The following is a 10,000-nucleotide window of genomic DNA, read 5'->3' as shown; positions in this document are numbered from 1 at the left end:
ATTTCATAGTGCTTCGTATTAATAGGTGAGGTGAAGGACGTCATTTGATAAGAAGAATATTAATAACAGCGATAATTTTATATGCCACATAAAAGTAAGGCATTAGAGAAAACGGAAGCAGGGACTATACTATTTTTACTTTTATTCATATTTATTTATTTTTTGTCCCAAGGGTGATTTTTAGTGCTTATAAATTATCAAACTACCGTAATACCTATACAAAACTACAACAATGTCTATAATGAGCAATCCTAATCATTAAACTACTACAATATTACTTCTTTTTCTGGAATAGTTAAGTGACTCCTAAAAAATACAATATGGATGAAAGAAAACGTGAAGGAAAACGAGTTGTATAATATCTATTCAATTTACCGTTAAGAAAAGTCAAGTAAATCGATACGTAAAGATTAGTATTAAAAAGATATATAAACTTAAGACATGCCTATTTATTATTATACTTTTTAGTTAAGATAGGAAACATGAAAGAAAACAGTTTAAAGAAGGGGGGAACTAAAGTGTACTTAAAACAATGCGGTACTTTACTGTAGAGGGATTAAGGAGAGCAGAAGTACAGTACATAAGTGGCTGTGAGTGTTTATGTTAGAACAATGTGGAGGAACAAGGTAGGAGAGAAAGAGGAGAAAGGAGAGAGAGAGAGAGAGAGAAATGAATGCGGAAAAGGAAGAGGAGGAAGAGGACGAAAAAAAAAAGAGATAATTATACATGCTTACTTTATACTTGTTTTATTTATTGATATAGAGTAACAAGAAGAAGAAGAAGAGAGAAAGAGAACCGTGTGTGGGAAAATAAGATGATAATGATACATGTCTACTTTATACGTGTTTGTGAGTGCTTATGTATTGTTGATAAAGAGAAACAAGGAAGAGAAAGAGAAGGAGAACCATGTGTGAAAAAAGGAAGAGAAGAAATATGAAATAACTGAAAAACACGTAGCAAAAACATACATAAACAGTACTTCGTTGGTTTACAGTTAATGCATCTGCTGAAACCACACATATTACTGTAGAGGATATACACAAGACAGGGCACAATAGATGGAGAGAGTAGAAGTAGTAGTAGAATGGGGAGTGGGGGAGTGAAGGAAGAGGAAGAATAAGACCAAGATAAGGGCATTGGGAAGAAAAATAGAATGATGAGGAGGGAGGGAGGGAAAAGTGCTTAGAGATGAAGATAAGGGAGAGGAGGACAAAGATGCAATAAGATCTGGGATGAAGACGATAAAAAAGAAGAGGATGAAGAGGAGGAGATGAAAGATTGTTATATTACGAAATGATAGATAGATGTGTGTCAGAAAGATAAGGAAAAGAGTTCGGATACTTGAGAAAGAGGAGATGAGGTGATGCTTGGGGAAGAAGTGTAGAAGTTGACTGACTGACTGACTGACTGACTAACTGACTGATTGATTGACTGACGGTGCAGGGATAAAGATGAGGACAAGGTTGAACGCAAGAGGATGTTTAAGGAGGAGGAGGAGGAGGACGGAGACGTAAATTAATCAGGCAAGACAAAGGTGTGTGACTTGGCAGATTTAAAAGGTGTTTTAATTCAAGGTGTTAATGCAAAGACACACCACGACTCTCTCTCTCTCTCTCTCTCTCTCTCTCTCTCTCTCTCTCTCTCTCTCTCTCTCTCTCTCTCTCTCTCTCTCTCTCTTTCTAACAGAATTTCTCACGTTTATCGATCGCCAGCAGAATGACAGCTGTTTCGGACCTTTGCCTCCTTCCTTCCCTCCCTCCCTCACCTCCCGTCCCCTCTCATCATCCCTCTTCCTCTCTCCCCTCGCCCCCTCCCTCTTTCTCTCCCCTCCATCTCCAGGGGTGATGATGCTTGTCTACACCAACTAATAGCGTTCCGTCACACTCCCCTCTCCCTTCTCCTCTCATCCCCTCACATTTCCCTCTCATCCCTTGCTGTGAGGGGATTGAGGGGAAGGTCCAGTTTTTTGAGGGGGATTGCAATGTTCTCATCCCCCTCTTCTTCGTTTTCTTTCTTTTATTCCTCGGTTTTAATCTTATTATCCTTGTATAATTTTCCTATAATGCCCTCCATTTTTTCCCTGTCTTTTGTGATTTCATGCTTTTCTGCCCCGAGCCCGCCCTGTCCATTCCTCTGCTGTCCTGTTCTTTTTATCTTCTCTCCTTTTTTTTTTTATTATTCCTTTATTCGTTCATTCATTCATTTTTTTCATTCTGTCCTCAGTGTGTTCCTTCTTTTTATTTCATTCTTTGTTTCATTCTATTTTCTTTCTTTCTTTCTTTTACTTTCATTTTATGTTTTCTCTCGTTTCTTTTATTTATGTCATCTCGTCTTATCTCCCTTGCTTTCTTCCTTCTTTCGTTCGTTTATTCCTTCCCTTCCGTCTTTCATTTTAAACTATTCTCCTCCTCCTCCTCCTCCTCCTCCTCCTCCACATGTTCAGTTTCAAAGTTTAATCATTATTGTAATTAAAGTACTTACTCACTCTCTCTCTCTCTCTCTCTCTCTCTCTCTCTCTCTCTCTCTCTCTCTCTCTCTCTCTCTCTCTCTCTCTCTCTCTCTCTCTCTTAATTCCCAGGCCACTAATTTCACCCCCGCTGCTCCCTCCACGCCCCCCTGCGATAAACTACAATCAGACAGTCAATAGACCAACACGCGCCTTCACACTCCACGGAGAGAGGGAGAGAGGAGGGGAGAGGATGCAGCAGGAGGGCGCGAGAGGTGGTGGCGTCACACACACACACACACACACACACACACACACACACACACACACACACACACACACACACACACACACACACACACACACACACACACACACAGGAGACTCTTGACATCATGGTAATAATTTTGAGAAGTCCAATTTATCACAATATCGACGTTTTGCAAAGGGAGAGAGAGAGAAGAGAGACTGAAGAGAGATAAAGAGAGAGGGATGGGAAGGAGGGAGGGAGGGAGGGAAGAGAAGAGAAGGGAGTAATTGAACAAAAAAAATGAGAGCAAAAAAGCTTAAGGGAGAGGGTGTGTGTGTGAGTTTGTGTGCATCATTTCAGCTGGAGCGTGACACTAAACGTAGTATACTAGTAATTTAGTGCAAGTTATTCACGCTATTAGCAACGTATTTCCCGCTCCTCGAACACCCATGCAGGCAGCCAGTCAGCCATTCAGCCAGCCGCTTGTCTTTTGTTGCCCCGCCTGGAAATGGATGAGTCTGGGGTGGTAAGAGGCAGTTTTCTCTCACCTCGACGCGTTAATGTTTCAAGGGGGAACAGCTGCAGAACGTGGCCCGCTGCTGCTTGTTATGTTATTATGGTTTATTTCGCACTAAAGATACGCATAGCTACTTGATTTGTTAGCTGTTAAGAACATCATTACCTTTAGTCTTATGTAGTGGCGCCATAATCACTTTGCTGTTGTTGATTTGAGACAAGCAGACATAGTCACCCAGACAGCAAAACAGCCAGACAGACAGACATACATTCAGACAGGAAGATTCTAGAGATAGTACACGTAATATAAGTGTGTGTAATAAGGCAGCTGTTGCACGTGGGGTCAGATAATGAAGGTGTGGATGGATGTGGCGGTGGTGGTGGTGGTGTGGGTAGTAATTAGGATGCCTACGTCAATAAATGTGCTAACCGTATGCATGGAGGTGAGAATCATGGTGGTGGTGGTGGTGGTGGTGGTGGTGTTAGTGGCTACGTAGCGCTCTTGGTGACAGAAGTGGTGAAGTTAGTGCAAGTAACGGAGCGAGGAGACAGCGAGGGTAGAAAGCTGTCATTTATTAGCCACGGTGTGAATGGCACGTACTAAAGATGTTTTCGAAGAGAGAGAGAGAGAGAAGAGATGAAAGGAAGGAGAGAGGGAGACAGGGAGGAGGGACTGGGGGGCGGGTCCAGTGGTGATGGTGGTGGTAGTCTTGCAGCAGCTGTCAGTTCAGTGTGTGTTGAAGTGTCGTGCCGGGTGGGTGTGCGCGCGGCTCGTCTCTCGCTCCCCTCCCTCCACACCTTTCGGAATTCCCCCCATAAATTCAACAGGTCAGGCTTGGACACCGTGACCTCAGCAGCCCCGGCGGTGTGAGGCCAGACTGGAAGCATTACGTAACTCGGTGGAATGTACTAGTGGTGGTGACGGTGGAGTGAAGACCTCACCTGAATTGTTCGAGGTGGAGGTGGTGGTGATGGTGGAGGTGGCGTGTAGGGGGGAAGGATGTAGGTGGATGATGATAATGGTGGAGGATGGAAGTGGTGGGCAGTACAATTGTTTTGCAGGCTGTGGTGGTGGTGGTGGTGGTGATAGTGATAAGAAACACAATAAGTGGTGATTTGAATGAAGCTTTTGTTTTTAATTTAATTTTGTGTAATGCTTTGTGTACGGCGAGTGAATGCCAGCCAGTGTGGAGACCTGAGATGCGACTTGATGCTCTGTGTGTGTGTGTGTGTGTGTGTGTGTGTGTGTGTGTGTGTGTGTGTGTGTGTGTGTGCGTGCGCGTGGCGGCAGAACTGTCAAATAGTTCACACCGACAAGTGACCATGACGAATGTGAAGTGACTCGTGTTATTATTGGCCAGAAGAAAAAAAAAATGTGAGAGAGAGAGAGAGAGTGTGTGTGTGTGTGTGTGTGTGTGTGTGTGTGTGTGTGTGTGTGTGTGTGTAGGCACGTCACCGTAACATGAAGTGAAGTAAATAATCACACTAGCCATGAGCGGAGTGGTAGCAGGTTTACGGGCGAGAGAAATTATAAGCCAGTCTTTGTAATGGTGCGGCGTGAGCAGTTGGTGAATAATTGGTGACTCAGCAGTGTTATGCACATGAGGGGTAGTGACCGGGACGAGAGGGGCTGGCCGGGCGGGGCTTCCACCACTCTAGGAAACTTGCAGCCCTGCCCTTGATGTTCGTGTACATTTGGTTAGTTTAGTTTAACCCCTTCAATTCTGGGACACATTTTTATCTTGAGATTTGTGTACGATTAGGTCATTTTATTAACATAGGAAGGGTCTATGAAAGGGCAGAAGATTAATGGGCACAGTCTTCACTATTTTAATCCCCATACAAGTTTCTGAAGCTGTATGTAATCACCAAATAGTAAGCAGAATGAATATGGAAATGTGTCATGGTACTCTAGAGGTCAATTTGCCTTCGGTTAGGTTAAATTAGGTTTGGTTAGCTTTGGTTAAGTTAGAAGTCAAAGTCAGGGGAAAATAAGTGAATAGACGTATCATATTTAGGCATTTGAAAAGTTATCTGTAGTTTGTTGAGGTTAGTAGTTAGAATCAGTGAAAACGAGCATATTTACTAATTCGAAAGAGTTATTGATGAATTCTTTGGGTTGGTATTTAAAATCAGGGAATAGAACAAGAAAGTAGACGTATCTAATAATCAAAACGAAAATGATATTGACGGATTCTTTAGGTCAGCAGTTAAAAGAACAAGAAAACCTGACCTAACGTATCTTATTTACTAATCTGAAAAGTTTATATGGTTTCTGTAGGTTATCAGATAAAACCATTGAAAACGAACGGGGAAATAGACGTAATGAATTCAGTAACCCGTGAAAAGTTATTCATGGATTCATTGCACGTAAAGGCTGATGGACGTTGTGAGTGTGGGTGGGCAGCATGTTAGGTAAGGTTTGTGGTGTGGTGAATGGAACGTGTACAGACAAACGGATGTAAGACAGCAACCAAGAGAGAGAGAGAGAAAAAAAAAAGGTTATTCATGCATCTATTAAACATTTCTATCGGCTAATGAGTAAAATGTGCATAAATGGTATTGATAATTAGGTTTGTGTGGTGTAGTGAGTGAAACGTGTGAAAAAAGATAGTTATAAGACAGCATTCAGGAAAGAGAGAGAAGAAATAGTTACTCATGCATCTACTGAACATTTCTATCGGGTAGTGAGAGAATTGTGCATGACTGGTATTGAGAACTAAGTAAAAAGATGGATAAGACAGCAACCTAGAGAGAGAGAGAGAGAGAGAGAGAGAGAGAGAGAGAGAGAGAGAGAGAGAGAGAGAGAGAGAGAGAGAAGTTATCCATGCATCTATCAAACATTACGATCGGCTAATGAGAGGCGTGTGCGTGACTGGTGTAAAGAGAATTAACCTTGAACGAAATGGGAGGAGAGCCAAGATTTGAACTTAAGGTGATAGCGTGGAAAAAAAAAAAAAAAAACAGAAACGTATAACAAGTATATTATGATCAATTATGTACGTGATTATCTCGAGGAGTGGAATGACTGACCGTGATTGAAATAGAACAGAGAGAGGAAAGAATAAGTACACAATTTAAGTTATTTAACGAATTTATCATGTACAATAACCGCTTGTATGAGAAGAAAAAGAAAAGAAAAACGTATGATCAATATATTATGATGGATTATATATGGAATCATCTCAAGGCGTGTGCATAGCTAGAGGAATGACTGGCCTTGATTAGATTAGAATAGAAAGAGAGAGGAAGGAATAAGTACAAGATTTAAGTTATTTACGAATTTATGATGTACAATAACCGCTTGTACGGGAGAAATATACGTAAATTTGCAGTTTCGTACAACACTCCCATTTGTAAACCCGTCTCTTTATTTCTTCCTTTCATCTTCTCTTTCCTTTTTTCCTTTAGTCTTTCTTTCCTTTTCTCCTTTTTTTTTATTTCGTACTTTAACGTTCACCCCCTCATCTTCCGTTTTCCTTCCATTGTTTTACTTTTATCAGACAAATCAAGTTCTAAGACCAGAGAAACAGTCCTCAGAGTGAGACATTAACTAAAACTTTGGAATACGTATTTGTAAACAGTCCTTAGAGTGAGACATTAACAAAAACATGGAAATATTTGTAACCACGTTTAATATAATGGCTAAAACTCAGATTCCCTATACAGACTCCCTTCTCTTCCTCTCCTATTACCCAACATCCAACAAAAAAGGAGAGAAAAGGAAAGAAAGAAAGGGAAAGAAAGACATGCGCAAGACAGTACAGTAATAGAAGAAAAAAGAAAAAAATGGTGTGTATATGACCATGGCTGAGGGAACGGCTCGACGACCATGAAGGAAAACCAGCCGTGAAATGACCATGAGTAAAGCGAGAGAGGGAGGAGACTGGAAAGAAATGGGAAAAGTAATGATAATAAAAAAGAAAAAGAAACCTGGACTCTTTTTACGTGTTGAGTTACATGGATGCTTAGAATGGTTAGGCTGGGTTGGGTTAGGTTCAGTTTTTTTTTTTTTTTTTTTTTTTTTAGGCTTAGGTAAAGAAAGATTAAGTAGGATTAGGTTAGATTCCATTAGATTGAATTGCTTTGGTTAAATTAAGTTGTTTTTCTCATTTTTTCCTTTATTTTATTTATTATCTATTTACTTATTTATTTATTTACTTATTCATTTTCTTTAGCTTGTTCGGTTACCTTAGATTACGTTAGATTAGTTAGGTTAGGTTACGTTTGGGTGTTTGATTAGCATAAGTTAAGTTAAGTAGCTAAAGAATGAATGTGGTAAGTTTGAATCGTTGTGGTGGTGGTGGTGGTGGTGGTGGACAGAGGTGTGGCAATAATGGTGGGAGTTTTGCTCACGTGGCCAAGAATATAAATAATTAGGGGAAAAAAAATGTGTAATGTGCCCGTGAGAATGTTACATGACGTGCTGCTGAGTGGTCAAGGATGAGAATGTGCCTCGAGTATGAGACTTAACCCCCTTACCCCTCCCGCCCCCAAAAAAAAAATAGTAAAAGAAAGGTGCGCAGAAGAACGATAACGAGAAAGAGATAGAGGTTGTACAGAGATAAGATTCGTTTATTTCTCATCACCCTCCTTATTAAATTATCATTGCGTCTTTCAACTCTCATAACTGCTGTACTGTTTCTCACTATTAAGTTTATAAGGCCGCGGGAGTGAAGTGAAGGACGGGTCTGGGTGGGCGTGACAATAGTGGTGGTGGTGGTGGTGGGGACCGTGTTGGTGTTTGGGTGTTTGTGTGTGAGTGCAAATCATGTGGCAGTGTGATTGACCGCGTTCTTTGTGTGTGTGTGTGTGTGTGTGTGTGTGTGTGTGTGTGTGTATGTGTATGTGGGTGGGTGTGTGTGCGTGTGCGGCAGGAAAAGAATGATTAACCATGTATAAGTACTCTCAGTCACCGTTTTGTGTGTGTGTGTGTGTGTGTGTGTGTGTGTGTGTGTGTGTGTGTGTGTGTATACGGACCCTCCACCTGGATGGAAGCTGCTGTCTGGGTCACTGTTTCACCTACATCTGTATTCACACACACACACACACACACACACACACACACACACACACACACACACACACACACACACACACACACACACACACACACACACACACACACAAAGCCGTTTGGCGGACCACTAAAGCGAGACATATATAATTGTTATCATTACTCATGCCACTCTCTTGATAAGATGAAGTGGAATGAGGACGAGAGGTGGAGAAGAAGAAGAAGAAGAAGAAAAAGAGAAAGAGAAGGAGAAAGAGGAAGAGGAAGAGGAAGAGAAATACAAGCAAACACATGAATGAAAGGAAGGATAGTGAAAGAATGCTGTACATAACACTTCTAAGACTACCATTGTGTGTGTGTGTGTGTGTGTGTGTGTGTGTGTGTGTGTGTGTGTGTGTGTGTGTGTGAAATTACCGAGGCTCCTGTTCTTGTTATTGTATTCGTGGTGGTGGTGGTGGTGGTGAGGGTGAAGGGGAGAGGGGAGAGGGAGGAAGGGATGGGTTTGGTATATAGTATTGGTGGTGGGTTGTGGTTGTGGTGGTGGTGGTGGTGGTGGTGGTGGTGGTGGTGGTGGAAGGAGAAAGAGGGGTGGGGGGAGTGCAGGTGTTGAAGTGAGGGTTGGAATACGCTTCGGTTATCTGTGTGTGTGTGTGTGTGTGTGTGTGTGTGTGTGTGTGTGTGTGTGTGTGTGTGTGTGTGTGTGTGTGTGTGACTCAGCTTCGTTCTATTTCCACATACTGTTATTCTGTCTCACTTTTTTCTTTTTTTTTTCTTTTTATTTGTGATTTTATTTATTTTTAGTATAATTTTTTTCTCTTCCTTTTCTTTTCCTTCCTTCCTTCCTTCCTTCCTTCCTTCCTTCCTTCCTTCCTTCCTTCCTTCCTTCTTTCCTTCCTTCTTTATTCCGATTTATGTTTCTTGTCATTGTTCTCCATTTTTTCCTATCTGCTGTTATTTATTATTATTATTGTTATTATATTACTACTACTACTACTACTACTACTACTTACAACTGCTGCTATTATATTCCTCCTCCTCCTCCTCCTCCTCCTCCTGCTGTTTCTCCCACTAATAGTAGAACAGAATACTTACCCAAACAGCCCCATAAGGACCTCAGGATTTGTTGCTGTTTGGACTTCGTTTGTATTCCTTTGTGTTCCTTCTCTGCGGGGGGGAGGGGATGGCTGCGATGTACTGGCGTTGCATAATAAAAAAAAACCCTTAGGAATTCACCTTGAGACAGGAGGTATGTGATAACAGAGAGAGAGAGAGAGAGAGAGAGAGAGAGAGAGAGAGAGAGAGAGAGCAAAACACGCATTTCTCCTTCCTTTCTTGCTACAATTACTTGATTTTCACCTTTATTTATTTATTTTTTTTTAGATTTAATCACCTCGTCCTTCTTTCTTTCATTCCTTCCATCAATCCTTCTTTCTTTCCTTCCATCATTCCTTTCCTTCTTTCTTTTGACACTTTCTCATTCACGAAGGTCGCGTCCCATTCCTTCCTCCTTCCTCCTTCCCTCCCTCCCGTGGCCCCCTTCCCTTTTTTGGTCCCCTTCCCTCCCCTTTCCCTCCCTCCCTCACCTTTTCTCTCTCTTCCCTTCTCTTATTATCAACCAAGTACACATAAAGATAACATGTTTTTGGCCACGGGCTGAAAAGAAGGATTTGACCTGGATATCAACTCTGTGTGTGTGTGTGTGTGTGTGTGTGTGTGTGTGTGTGTGTGTGTGTGTGTGTGTGTGTGTAGGGGAGAGAAGAAGGGAGGGAAT

General features: G+C 41.7%; 1 protein-coding gene across 15 annotated transcripts in view; it reads left to right on the top strand.

Moving 5' to 3' along the window:
• LOC123520435 (partitioning defective 3 homolog) overlaps positions 1-10,000 on the top strand; it is a 92,811-nt gene that overhangs the window by 28,608 nt on the left and 54,203 nt on the right. For 11 of the 15 annotated variants that reach the window (XM_045282627.1, XM_045282635.1, XM_045282638.1 and 8 more), the window contains exon 1: positions 3,926-4,040. The exons of 1 other annotated variant lie outside the window; for it this stretch is intronic. The gene's annotated coding sequence lies outside the window, so the exon portion shown is untranslated. Of the gene's footprint in view, positions 1-3,925; positions 4,041-10,000 lie in introns of those variants that run through there. 3 more of the 15 variants (XM_045282642.1, XM_045282641.1, XM_045282640.1) reach the window with 1 other exon arrangement.

This window comes from Portunus trituberculatus, chromosome 47 (assembly GCF_017591435.1).
Source record: "Portunus trituberculatus isolate SZX2019 chromosome 47, ASM1759143v1, whole genome shotgun sequence".
In the NCBI taxonomy this organism is placed as follows: domain Eukaryota; kingdom Metazoa; phylum Arthropoda; class Malacostraca; order Decapoda; family Portunidae; genus Portunus; species Portunus trituberculatus.
This window is presented reverse-complemented; position numbering and strand designations above follow the sequence as displayed.